The 14849-nt window shown below is 33.9% G+C and overlaps 1 protein-coding gene across 2 annotated transcripts in view; it reads right to left on the minus strand.

The window, feature by feature from the left end:
• Positions 1-14849, minus strand: part of LOC115881340 (protein phosphatase 1 regulatory inhibitor subunit 16B) — a 72261-nt gene that overhangs the window by 24781 nt on the left and 32631 nt on the right. The gene's annotated exons all lie outside the window — the stretch shown is intronic.

Below are 14849 nucleotides of genomic sequence, written 5' to 3' on the forward strand. Positions count from 1 at the left end.
CAATTACTGTTTTAAACTTGATTCATTTCAACAGTAGTAACTATTATAGGTCAACTTAATACTTTAACTTTACTTTATGTTAAATAAGTTTAGTTTGACCTACAGTAAATTCGTTAATATATGATATGTTTATTTGTCAAATAATCTATATTTCGATATACACACTAAAAGAAAGAATATAGTAAATATACTATAATGTGATAATGTTGAATCAAATATACAGGGTGTCCCAAAAATAAGTGCAGATATTTTAAGGGTGGTAGATCTGGTCAAAAGAAACATATTTTCTCTTTGCCATTTTTAAAATAAATTGAAAATAACCGAATTATTTAACTTAGAAAATAAAAAAAAAACAATTTGTCATTAGTTCGAAATAAAGATTTTCGTAAACCTCATAAAAGTGATGTTTTAGTTACTATTCGGTAGTTACCGTTAGGTTTGGTCGGTTTTCACTAAAAGGGTATGTACTAAAAATAATTAATGTGTTTTTTTTTTCTAGAACTATTAGTAATGGGCACTGTACGCACATTTCAATAACCATGTTCATTCTCAGAAAACTTTGCAAGTATAATAATTACGAAAAATTCTGTTAATAAGTTTTCTTTCATTACCAAATTAGAACTTCTGCATGGGATGCGATAATCACATTAACATCCTCGGCATATTTTCTATTGTTAACAATATCTATTTATCTTCTCGATATTATCTTAAAAGGCAAACGGTAGTATACTCTAAAATAGTGATCGTAATAGTATTTAACCTTCGGCTATTCCAAATATGTCACATTTAATGGATGATCTGTATTGTTGTCGGTTCAGCTTACAACGTATACCGTTGAGTGGTGATTATTTTTGAATTAATTTGCCCACGTAAAATAAAGCCAGCTTTTATATCATTCTGTATTAATTCCTTGTTAAGTATTCTTAAATTTATTTTATTATTTTAAGTATTCTAAAATTTATATGATATACTATTATTTCTTTCCCTGCTGCGAACCCACAAATGGATGTTCGTGATCACATTTGTCCACTCTTTTTTACTTGAGTAAAAAATGTACATGTACTGCCAAAAAACATTTTACTGCCTAGAGACTAGCGAGTGCCAGTGACTGCGAAGAAAACTGCCTAAGTCTGTCGTAAGACTGATGCCAACGACTGCCAAAATGTAATTCCAAGAGTTAGACCCCCTCGACCCCTCGATTCTTCCACTGTCATCCTTCCATCCATCCACTCCCATCCTTCCATCACGTTCACTGTCTGACATTGCGAAGCCATGACATCCTCTTCCTGCCAACACCCCATTCTTTACCTTAATCTTTCCTTCAATTATCAACTATTGGAATTGGTATATCTCCTTATGTATCACATGACCTAGATATATGCTGCTTTTGGGCGTTTGATTGTGCCCAGCACTTCAGCAGTCTTTATTGATCATTCTGAAAATCTCATTGTTTGTCCTTTATGCATGGAATATTTAGCACACGCCTATAAATCCACATTTCAAATGCTTCGATCTTGTTCATACTGCACACATTTAGTGTCCATTCCTCCATACCATAATGTAATACCGGCCAGACATATAACACTTTACAAATCTAATCTTACAGCTACAGAGAGAAGGTAGAATGACTAGGAGGGGGTTCATCACCGCGACCTTAAAGATCTATTGTGTCCCTCATTCTCGGGTTATAACTCATCACACAGTCTATAACTCATCCTACATGGACATTTTCCTGTTGCAGGGAAGACAGGGCATTTCCCATCATCTGACATTCGGACAGTATATGTTCTTCCTCCGAGGACTGGACATCTACCTCCTACGAGGGTATACACCCTTCCACAGTTGGGGTTTGGCCCTCCGCACCCTTCACAGTCGAGGAGCTTGACTCCGGCTGAGAAGGAGGCTGGAGGTTTGAGAAGGAGGCTGGTCCATTTTGTCCACTTCTTTAACTTGGTTAACTTATCCTTAGGCTAAGATCGAAATCAGTATAGGTGGACACTTTTCTGAACTTCATAAACGCACTGCGGGTAGTTTCAATTCGACATCTGATTTCGGTACCGGATTTCATACAGTCACGTTCCTAAACATTTAAATTTATTTTCTCGTTCTATTGATTCATTGATCAGACTTGCGTTTTGAAATTCTTGTGGCTTGCGAGTAATTATCATGAATTTAGTCTTCTTGGTGTTGATATTAAGGCTCATGTTCTTACTGCTGTCACCAATATTGAGCATATCTTGCAAATCTTCCATTTTATCTGCAATTAGAACTGTATCGTCCGCATAACATATGTTATTGACTCTCACATCATTCACCTTAATGTCCACATTACGCTGATTTAGGGCTTCCTGAAAGATGATTAAAATAAAGCCGTTTTTGTCAACACCGACAAGTGCTGTAAAACGAACTAATGCTGGGTTCCTCAGTGGACAACATCACGCCTTGCTGCCCCCCAACGTGAGAATGCCTTACTCTAGTATATTGTACGCTCAGTAGTTTTAGGATTTAGATTAGTGGACACTTATTCAAAATTAAAGACAATAATTCCAGTCCAAAAAGATATTTTATTTCCAATAAATAAAAATATTGCAGACATGTTACAGAGAACATATACTGTATAATTATAAAAAAAGTGTGTAGATATTGTCTAGCTATTCTGATAGACAGTCTGTGTTGTAATTTTATTCAATCATAATTAACATTAAACCTAAATATATCGTTTTAACAATATGTATATCAAACTTTAAATTAATCAAATGATTTAAGCAAACTGGATGTTTATTTAAATCATTTTCTGGGCGTCGATAACAAATTTTATTTTAACAATTTTCCCAACTCAGTCTCCCAAATCGTTAAAAAATATGAACCTTGAAATTTCAATTCAAATTTAGTTAGAGCTATTAAAAATAAAACTAAAAATGTAAGGCGTGAGCTGTAGATACATTTATAAAATCGATTTTAGTATACAGGGTGACTCTTTTTAATATTGTAAAAAATACATTACTTGTATAAGACCAAACAATTTTTGACCAAAATGGGTTAACAACTGACAGTATCAATAATTACAACAATATATTGTCAAATTTCAATTAAGTTTAAATATTTTTCTGAGTCTCTGAAATCATCAAGATTTTTCTTAATTATGGGTCGATTGGAACCAAACTCGACATGTGGATAAAAGTACCCGAATGGGAGTCCTCAGATGGACAAACGGTCATTTTAATACAAATTTTGTGAACGTGAATCAAATTATTTATTAATTTTTAATTTATTACTTTTTCGACATTTCAAACTACACTTTTTTCAAACATGTCCTTCAAATCCTTCAATTTAATAGTTGTAGAGGACATAAAAATAAAGGGAGAACTAAGATCACCCTATGATAAGCAAAGACAGAAATACAGTCTAATCTGTAGTAGGTAGTAGGTCTACCAGCAGGACATTGTAAACTTAATAGGCATCTAAAGCTGATGGGATTAACCAAAGAAGTCAATCTGAAGAAGAAACGACAGAAGACAGAACACATTTTATGTCTGGGAAATGTGCGATTTTTTGTACTAGACAAATATATCAGTATCAGTATCTAATACTAATATATCAATATCAGTATCCAAGTTGCCGGACTTTTTGAACATGGATCAGGAAAAGACCACAATATATGTAAAAACGCCGCAGTGGCACAGACCGATAGCCACTTCAAAAATTAGGCGTCTAGCTTAGGCTCATCCTTTCATAATTCTATAAGAATATCCAGGAAAGAATTTGTGTAAAACTTCTGAATTGTTCCAAATGATTACATTGAACGCACTACACTAATATATTATTGTATAGTCTTGTAAACGAAGGTTGAAACCACGGCTTAATTTGTCGACCGGGACTTTTCAGGCAGATGGTGTGTTCGCTGGGGAGTAGTTTAGGGAAAAAATTGTAACACCGTGCTGGTAACAAAAATTGCTCCAAATGGCAAATATCTGCCAAAATATGCAGTTTACAAAATTTTTCTTGGAATAAAAAATGAACCTTAGGTAATTCTACCTACTAAAATGGACCTTATAATTTTTTACGTAAATTAGTAGTGTTCGAGATATTATGCCTCGTAAATCCCTGAATTTTCTCTCCAAGTCTTAACGTTCCGGAGATAGATTTCATAAGCGTATCATTGATTGATGAGACAAATTGTTTAATAACTCGGCTAAAATTTAATATTTTTTGATTATTCAAAGTTCATTTAAAAGGTAGAATCAACAGATATCACATTTTGGAACTTATTTGAAATTTGTCACATTTTATGATAATAAAAAAAACCGGGCAATCATTCCATGGCCCAAAAATTTGCAGATTTTTACAAACTTATTCATATTTTCACTAATAATAGCTTATTTGTCGGCCTATTAACCACGTACGAGCTAGCCCGACAGGACAGATTAGTTTTGCATTCATTCCACAAGGCCTTATTATCTAGTTCCTCCTGAGTATCTCAATTTTGAAGAAAATGGACATAAACTAGTACTAATCTAAGGTAGAGGTGTGTAGTTCGTGAACGAACTAGTTCCAATGAACTATTCCGACCCCGGAATGAAAGGAACTAGTTCCTGGTTTCTCAAAGAACTAGTTCCTCAGGACCTATTCCGGGATCGAGACTGTGACCGATATAGAATGATATGCGACGGCGACAGATCGGCTAGCGCGCGTAGCCCGATTGTAGGCAGGAGTGGGGAGTGCCAACCGCACGTTATCGGATCCGGACCTAGAGGAACTAAACCACAGAATATACTAACGAAAAAGAAGCCCAAGTTCCTTGTAATAAATCGGTTCCATTTTCGTAACGCCATCTCTCGACAGAGCTGACATTTACAGGTTAGCCAAAGGGGTGCGGGGCCGGGGGAAAAAAAATTGTAAAATACACTTTTTTTTTAATTATTTTTATTCGCTATTTGCAATTTCATTTTTAAAACATATTATCTGAAACAATCACATAATATGTCTTAAAAATAAAATTACAAACGGAAACAAAAGGAATTAAATAATCTGAAAATCTACAAAGTTTATTGATAAAAAAGTTAGGCTATGCTTGGCTATGCAAAATGATATATTAAGGATAACCAATTTGGTATAACATTGTTAAAGAAACATTAACAAATCATAACATATCAGATCATAGAACTAAAAAAGTACTATTACATAAAAACAGGTGATACAATACTTCAAAATTAATTTTAACATAATATCAAAACCGAAAAATCAAACTGCAAACACAACCACACTTATCACAACAGAAATTAACACACACTTCCGCGGCAAATGTCCAAGAAAGACTGATCATTCTGATTGGTCCTGGTCCGGTCGTGGCTCACGTCGTAATGTCGGTAAGCAAAATCCCTGTCCAAAATCTTGACGATCAGCGCCATCACCCGTCATAATTGGGAAACTTTTGCTGGAACCATTTTGAATATTTCACTTACATGGCCCTGAACTAAACTAAATAAAAGACTAGTTTACGTACGTACGAATCGGGCCAGCGCGATCGGTGCTAGGCAGGAGTGGGGAGTGCCAGCCATATGCCGTATGTTATCGGATCCGGACCTAAAGGAACTAGAGGAACTAAATAAAAGGCTAGTTTACGTATGGATCAGCCTGCGCGATTGATGCTAGGCAGGCGTGGGGAGTGCCAGCCGTATGTTATCGGATCCGGACATAGAGGAACTATTCAAAGACTAGTTCACAGGAATCTATTCAGTCGGCAGATCCGAGATATAATACAAGGCGACAACGATGGATTCGGCCTTGTCTATTGCCACAGCCGGCGCGGCGTAATTACCACAGAAAATTGTCGTGGATACTGTTTTTGATTTTTAGTTTGTTTTTTAAATATTTTATGGGAATGTTTCACTTTAGGTCCCTAAAATTAAGAAATATCTTATAAAACGAAGTAGATATTCTGAATTTTTAGTGAGGAAAAATGCAATTTTTCGTAAAATTTTTGTAGTATTTGCTCTAATTGATTTGTGATATAGTTTTTTAAACTCTGATTTGAGTTTCTTTTTTATATTTTTTATCTGCAATAAAACTTACCTATAAGGGAAATTAAAATAACTTTCGTTGCACATCATAATACGACCACCAGCAAACTCCATAAGACGACGCATGGTGTCATTGATGACGTGGAACAAAAGTTGTTTGAATTTTCCAATATATATTTTGTATACTCCAATTTCCCTATATATATTTTTAACATACACAATTACACGTCTCGTTATATCTCCGTACATTATAAAAATTATACAGATCATACTGTGAATAGTTCTGACTGACAATGAAACGCATTAGCAAGCAAGGGGGATGTCAATGTTAGTCGGGAACTATTGTGAACTAAAGACCTAGTTCAAGGAACTATTTCCCTGGAGGAACTAGAACTAAGGAACTAGTTCCTCCCCAGGAACTAGAATTCCCACTAGTGATCTAAGGGGACGAATTGTTTCCCTTGAGCCTTCTTAATACCTACGAATTTTTCTATACAAATAACAATTCACTGAACAGTTAAGTACAGTTTCTGCCAAACGAACTGTGTTTATTGAAGGATAGAAACCCATTGCTATTTTCTTTGTTGACGAAAACAACCACCGGCGATGCAAAATCTCAAAAATGTTCCTTATTATGGAAACTCCAGTTGCTGTTTTAAGAATCACTCTTTGTATTAAAAGTAATGAAAATGGGTCAAATTTCCTATTAAATTTTATCTCACAATATTAAAGAGAAATATTTATGGCCAAAAACTCGTGATATATGGTTAGCTATAAATCAGAGCTGCATATTGATACAATCTACACGTTTGCATACGATAAAAAATAAATTGGGTATTGACCAAACTGTCAACTGTGCTGCGAATTTATAATTCATTTTAGTTCAATTTGTGATACACCTACACTACTATACATTTTAATATACATGGGTATAGCTACAAAAAAGCTATTAATAGATTAGAGGAAAAAATTGGCTGAAAATAAACAAATAGAGTGTAATTAACATTTTGCACATTTGGAAGAATCTATAGGTAAGTAGATTGGAATTTACTATATGAATATTGATCTATTCATCTGCGACCTTTTCAGATCTATTGTGTAAAACCTATTATCTCTAAATTATATTTTCTCGTCATATTCTTTTCAAAATGTCTAAAGCCTGCTATTCATTATTCGTTGATGAAACGTTGATGCGCGAATCTTGGCATAGTGGGGATAACGCAGTGCGTCCAAACGATGCGCGGAACGTCGGTTTTTGGATCATCAAAGGGAAAATCACCAACCGACGAATCGATCTCGTATCTCATTCGTAGTTGTTGGTTTAGCAGTGCGCCTGTTTAGTGTTACAGTTGTAATGCATTAAGAAGTTTACAAGTAAATGTCACATGCGACTGACTCCTGTTCAAGCACCTCTACAAAGATGGAATGGAAAACCGATATTGTTTTCACATTTGTGAAGAAAATACAGAGCGACAAAAACATAAAAAAATCGAAACAAGGTGCTTTAAAACGCATTGCTGAAAACGAGTAACACAAAAACATGAAAAAAATCGATCAGTAAATTTTGTTACAAAATTGTAGCATGGTAAATGTATTATCAACTGATATAAATATATCTGCTGTTACTTAGTTTAATCAAAAATTCAGGTTTTCTTGTAGCAATGAGTCTGATATATTTATAAACAAGCTCTTGGAGCAATCGCTGCAAAACGGAATGGAAACGCTGTAGTCAGTAGTACTACAAAAAGTTGTAGTAAAATTTGCTTATGGTTGGCGTAGTAATTGAAACCGTTGTCGAGCAGGTTGTGACAATTTTATAAAGTCATCATCAGGGGAGAGAAAATATGGCGGACGTGTATACAGGGTGAGTTTCCTACGATGTTCTCTATGGGCATCTCGGAAACTACTTGAGATAGAGAGTCGGTTAAATGGGGAAAGAATTGCAGTTTTGTGAGGTCATAAATATGCGCCTTTTAGATTTATGAAAAAGTTCATGGCTTACTAGATATTTCGAAAAAAACAAATTTTGGCTATTTTAAAAATTGTCCCTAATTCCATTATAATCTATTTTAGACAAAAAATGTTCAGATAAAAGTTGTAGATAATCACATTTCTAATGAGGTTGTGTTCTCCGATTTTTTCTAAAACCTGTCATTTTTGACATGACACAAACATATGTTTTTTTAAATGGAAACCATAGTTGGCCATGACTTTATAAAAAGTGCCATTTATCAAGCTTTTCAGCGATATAAGCTATAATATGTTTTCTTCGAAAATTTATCGAGTTATAGCCAATTCTTATCTTTCTTGACTAACTTCACTTAGTTAGCCATGGAAACAAGTTCAATCGTCGTTGCTCTCAGAAATGTGAAATTGTCACATCCAATCTTTGTAAATTAAAATAAACAAAAATTGTAAATATATTTTTTTTAAATGAAGAAAAGCGTGTAGGTTCAACTTTTCTTAACCATACAAGATACGTTGACCAGTGAAAGTTACTAACGTATTTTAGAGAACGGTTTCCAATGGTGTTCTAATTTTGTTATGATTTATAACTTATAAAAAGACAAAATATATTATTAAACGGCTCTTTACAATTTACATTACACAAACTAAAACTTAAAAAAATAATCAATACATACACGTTATTTTAGAAAATGTTCAAAAAATCCGCAATTGTTTTGAGTACATAAATGCATCTTTTTAAAACTAAATTTCTAGCTATTGTCACAGAACGACCGGTCGACTTAGTTAAACTTCTCCTGTTCCACCTCTTCGAGTGCCTCTCATAAGTTCTTTTGTAAACCTTGTTGTTAACCATACCGCATAAAAAAATGTTTAAATGGATAGGTCAGGTGACCGAGAGACCCATGCAATTGGTCCACCTCTTTCTGTCCCTAAGTCTACATAATTATGATAATAAAATAATTTTTAACATTTCTTACATTGTGGGGGGGCGGGGGTTGGTGTGTCATAATGAAAGTTATGTTGAAACCACTCTATTAATGCGCGAGTATCTAAATTTAACTTTTCTAACATGTCTTGAAAACCGTTCTCTAAAAAACATAAGTAACGTTCACCGGTCAACGTATTCTCGAAACTGTATGGCCAAGAAAAGTTGAACCAATAATCCTACACGCTTTTATTCATTTGAAAAACTCGTATTTACAATTTTTGTTTATTTTAATTTACAAAGATTGAATGTGACAATTTCACATTTCTGAGAGCAACGACGATTGAACTTGTTTCCATGGCTAACTAAGTGAAATCAGTCAAGAAAGATAAGAATTGGCTATAACTCAGTAATTTTGTGAAAGAAACAAACTATAGCTTATATCGCTGAAAAGCTTAAAAAATGACGGTATTTATGGAGTCATGGCCAACTATGGTTTCCATTTAAAAAAACATATGTTTGTGTCATATGTCAAAAATGACAGGCTTTAGAAAAAATCGGAGAGCACAGTCTCATTAGGGTTGTGATTATCTACAACTTTTACCTGAAAACTTTTGTCTAAAATAGATTATAATGGAATTAGGGACAATTTTTAAAATAGCCAAAATTTGTTTTTTTCGAAATATCTAGTAAGCCATGAACTTTTTCGAAAATCTGAAAAGCGCATATTTATGACCCCACAAAACTGCAATTCTTTTCCCATTTAACTGACTCTCTATCTCCAGTAGTTTCCGAGATACCCATAGAGAACATCCTAGGAAACTCACCCTGTATGTGTGGAATTTGTGATCGTGCTGTAAAGGCAAATCACACAGCAATTGAGTGTGCTACATGTTGTGCTTGGGTCCACAAAGGATCTTCCGGTCTCGGTAAGGTGGAGTATGACAAAATTGTTGCCGAATTTCGGAAAAATAAGACTCATAAGTGGGACTGTAAAAAGTGTAAGAAGACTGAGGTTAGGAGACTATCATTTGGAGTCGTCCGCGACGCATCTATTTCTATATATGCGAAAATTTTCTCTGCAATATGTGGTATTGGTTAAGAGCGTATTGTAGTAATTAGTAGGTACTACAAAAATATTTAAGAATTGCCGATAAGCAATTTAGATATCACTACAATTTGTAGTTTTGGTTAAGATCGAAAATGTCGTTTACAATCTTTGAGGAATTATTACTTAAAATGCAGTTTACGACCTCTAAATACTTCTATATTAAAACCTTCTACAAATCTATGAACTGCTTCTGCAACTTTTTAACTACAAAAAATTGGCGCCGGGAGGCACGTATAGTCGCCGATACTAAAATATGTTAATAAAAAGTTGGTAGGCAGTTCTTTCAGTTTCAAAGTAAAGGAATTTTTCCAATTTTTTTTTATCTCAAAAACTGCGTCTTTGACTGATTTTGATGTTATTACAAATTTTGTTGCAAACATTATTCCTAATCTTAAATTGAAAACCGCGTTTCGCTAGCTACTGTAATTTTGTAGTTACGATTATTATTTTGTAGCCACAGTATTTTTGTGCCAAATTTGGTTAAAATCGGTTTAGCGGTTTTTGACTGATAGTGTTACAGACAGACGGACAGACACCATAAAAATATTTTGTATTTAGGTAATTTATGACCCAAATAACTCATTTTGAGTGAAATTAAAAAAACTTTTTTTTGCCGATCTTAGCCTACCATACCTGTTGGTATGGTCGGCTAAAAAATAGTAAATATTGCTACAACTTGTATTTGGCCCATATACTACTATAGTTTGCAACAAAGGATTTTACAATTGTAGCATTATTTACAACAACATTTTTCGTAAACGATGTCATCGGCGAAATCAAGAAGAAAATCTCTTCCAGATCGATCGACACTACAGGTACAGTAGAAAGGTATTCTGTACTCAAAAGCAAAAGCATGTCTTCTAAATCCATTTTGGCGCTATCTAGAGTTTTCTGGTGTGTTGTCACACAATGGACGAATTTCCAAACGTATTATCGAAATGCATCAACGCACTTTGAGTAGGATGTAATGCCGGGCCAAACCAAGCAGACAAAACAAGACAGAAACATTCATGTTTTACGACAAAATTGCGACAAATCCAATACATTTCTGCGACATTTTTGTCTCATTTTTGTTTTGTTTCAAAATTCGGAGACTTTTCAATATCCCGTCTCGAGTCGGTAAAGATCAAAGTTTCTATGTTTTGTTCGTATTTTTTACTACAAGTTGTGGGCGCAGTGTGGATGGCGTGTGCTGCCAACAGTAGGAGACCAGTGAAATCACACATGGTTAATAAAACTCATTCGCAACAACTAAACTTTTGACTTTGTTGTACTTTTGTCCTTGCGGTGTGGACAATTTGTCTCAAGTTTGTCTTGTCAGAATTCCCCATTTTTTGTCGCAAGTTTGTCTTGTTTTTGTCCCAAAATCGTGTTTACTTTTTGTCGCCTTGGTCTGGACCCGGCATAACGCATCGGTTCGTCAATGACGTTTTTAAGAATTTGCATTAACGAAAAGCATTACGAATCGCATTAACGCTCAGTGAGTATCTGACTTGACATCTAAAAGATTCTTTGCCAATGAGTTATTGTCGCTCTAGTACAAAAAAACACCCATTTCTTAGGCTATCGCATTATCACAGAATATGATTTGCTCTTTCTTCTTCTTTGCTCCTTATTAGTAGAATCAGCACATGGCCTCGTCTATTTAAATCAATTATAAATTCTCTATTAGTAGACCCGCTTAAAGAACTCACTTTTGACAGTTTCGCTTAGCTTCTCAGCTTTTCCTGTCCTTCTATGAACCAAATCATACGTAACGCCTACGTGGATAATAATTTCGTTTTGTGATAAGTGAGTCAAATGCCTTCAATCCAGAGACCAACGGGAGACCACTGCCTTTCAGCTGATTAAATATCTAATATTGAAGTGATTCTACTTTAGGTAAATATAAATTTAAAAAAAAACTTTAAAGTTTTTCCCATTATAAAAAAATATATACCAACGTATTTCATTGATTTTTTTGTTATTTTTTGAAGACCTAAATACCTCCCAATCGAAAATGATAGGGGATATTTATAAATTTTGTTTATTTTTTCACTCTCAGATAGAAGTGGTATTATCCACAAGAAACCGAAATTACGCCAACGATTGCATAAATATTTATTGAACTTTTCTGGAAATCTGGATAAATATTAGGCAAGAGAAAAGGCGTTTTTTTCGTAAATGGTTACTTTCGTAACCGTATATGTATTGACCGTTTCTATCATACAGGGTGATTTACAGCCAAAAACAGGTCTATATGTTTATGGAGAGGGTGATAAGATTTTTTTGAAACTTTGGATTCTTACATAAAAGCTCGTGATCCATCGACTTAAAATATTTATAGCGTTACAATGTTGCTACTTCATTTAAAAATGTGTAGCAGATTTATTATTTTAAATAGAATACCAGGTATTTTATAAATTTTTGATCATTTTCATTCTCTACAATCTTTTTAGCCGACCATACCAACAGGTATGGTAGGTTATTAAGATCGGCAATTTATTTTTTTAATTTCACTCAAAATGAGTTATTTGGGTCATAAATGACCAAAATACAAAATATTTTCATGGTGTCTGTCTGTCTGTCCGTCTGTAACACGATAACCCAAAAACCGCTAAACCGATTTTAACCAAACTTGAAGGGTTGGCATGATTTAAATCAAATGATTTAAATCATGATTTAAATCGCGATTTAAATCAAGTGATTTTTTTAATTTTAATCATGTGAAAAAAATATTTTATTGAAACTTTATAATAAATAAAAAAATAACTGTAAAAGTTGTAAAAATGTGTCCTAAAAAAATATAAAAAATATTTCGATATCAGATATAACAGATAATAAATCGAAAAATAATTGTAAATGTTATAAAACTATATAAAAATATCTATTCATCTATTTAAATGTTGGACCGATTTTTGAAGTAATTTCGTGTGAATCCATTAGACCGCTAAACGCAGGGATTTATTTTAAGATTTATGTATAAGTGACAAAAATTCGCTGTTCGAATACATATCATTTGCAAAGTCTAGTGCAGAGTTATAGGTTCTTCTAATATAGAGACTATATCTTCATTCCCGAGAATCTAGAATCGTTGTCAGAAAACATGTTGGTTTATTTTTTTTGAAACGGTTGTACGTTACAAAATTCCTACCGAAATTTTGATCTGCAGTAAGTACTTTACACTTAGACTGTTTCCGAACAATAGTATATTGTTTTAGGAGTAAAAATTATACTCTTTTTGACGATGCTGTACCTCTGAAGGACCATCTAGCCTATCTAGCCTCTACCTTTGAAGGGCCATCTATTCCGACTAGAGTGAGGCACAAAAAGTATAATTTTACTCTGAATAGAACATTTTTTTTAAACATTACAAATAGTTTTTCAATTTCAAACATTGCAAATAATATAAGCAGTAATCGAGCAACAATTATTTTTACTCTCGTTGAATTTGACACTTAATATCAGTTTGATAATATATTTTTGTACTTTTGTGGTTAGGCGTAACAGTCCTTTTCTTTTATGCCTAGGCGTTAAAATGACAAAAATTAATACTTTTGAAACGTTTGAAAAAAATGTTATGGGTATCGGGCAGAGTTATAAAGATTTAGCCATTTAGGATAGGACTTTAATTGGAAATAAGTCCTAGTCATTTGGAAATCCGACATAAATATTGTTTTGAATTAAAATAAAAAAAAACTGATTTTTTTAAATTTTTTTAAAAAAATCATGATTTTTTCCAACCCTGCCCTATTTGGCACAAAAATACTGTGGCACCCGAGAATCTGGCCATTAGTTTTTGGTGGGGGTGGGGGGTTGGTAAGAGGTATGGGAGGGGGTTAAAAATTTTAAAAAATCGTAACTCCAAAATTACAGTAGCTAGCGAAACGCGGTTTTCAATTTAAGATTAGGAATAATATTTTCAAAAAAATTTGTAATAACATCAAAATCAGTCAAAGTCAAAGATCCCAGGTGGCGGATAGGAGAAATAACCGCGGATCAAAATTGGAAAAATCCCTTTACTTTGAAACTAAAAGAACTGCCTACCAACTTTTTATTAACATATTTTAGTATGGGCGGCTGTACGTGCCTACCGGCGCCAACTTTTTTTATAGCTCGAAATAAAAATTAAAAGTGTAGTATCTATTGGAAAAAAAATGATTTAGAATAATAATTGGCAAGATCATGATTTCGGTATTTCTATTGCCTTTCAAAGATTTACCATTATAAGTTCCTACTCCAGATTGAAATTCAAAAGACTATCTGAGTAGCAAAAAAACCGCATACTTTTTCCATTGATTTTGCTACTTTATCGTTTAACAGATATCAACATGTCGATCTAAAATCGGTCCTTTAGAAAAAAATGGACTTTTTTATTTAGTACCTTTTTTTTACCATGGCCTATTTTTCGTTTCTTAGATTTTCATAAGAACTCGTAGAAAACGAATTAAATTTGAAATTTCGTCAAAATCGAAAAACGCAAATATCTCGGAAACGGTAACTAGCTAAACGACCAGTGATGCCTCTACGGATAGAGCTAGTGGAGCCGTATAATCGCCCCATTTAAACTGTGTTTCGAAAATTTCCACGAAAATATGGCACTAATGTTCTCCAATGCAAGGCAAAAATTCAGAACGCAATGAAGACTTTAAGGTAACATAAAGGCCCTTTAATATCACCGTTGATTGAAGAAATAAGAAGATGCGCCACCTTATGGGCGATTTTGTGGCACAAAACATGTCCGAGATATAGCTGGCGTTACCGTCAGCCTGTCCGAGATTTAGTTTAGCTGTGCGCCGCTGCGCGCTGATAGTCGTTTACACTGCAGCGGATAAAGAATACTGTA

Source organism: Sitophilus oryzae, unplaced genomic scaffold, assembly GCF_002938485.1.
Source record: "Sitophilus oryzae breed Bouriz unplaced genomic scaffold, Soryzae_2.0 scaffold_1716_pilon_pilon, whole genome shotgun sequence".
NCBI classification, from domain to species: domain Eukaryota; kingdom Metazoa; phylum Arthropoda; class Insecta; order Coleoptera; family Curculionidae; genus Sitophilus; species Sitophilus oryzae.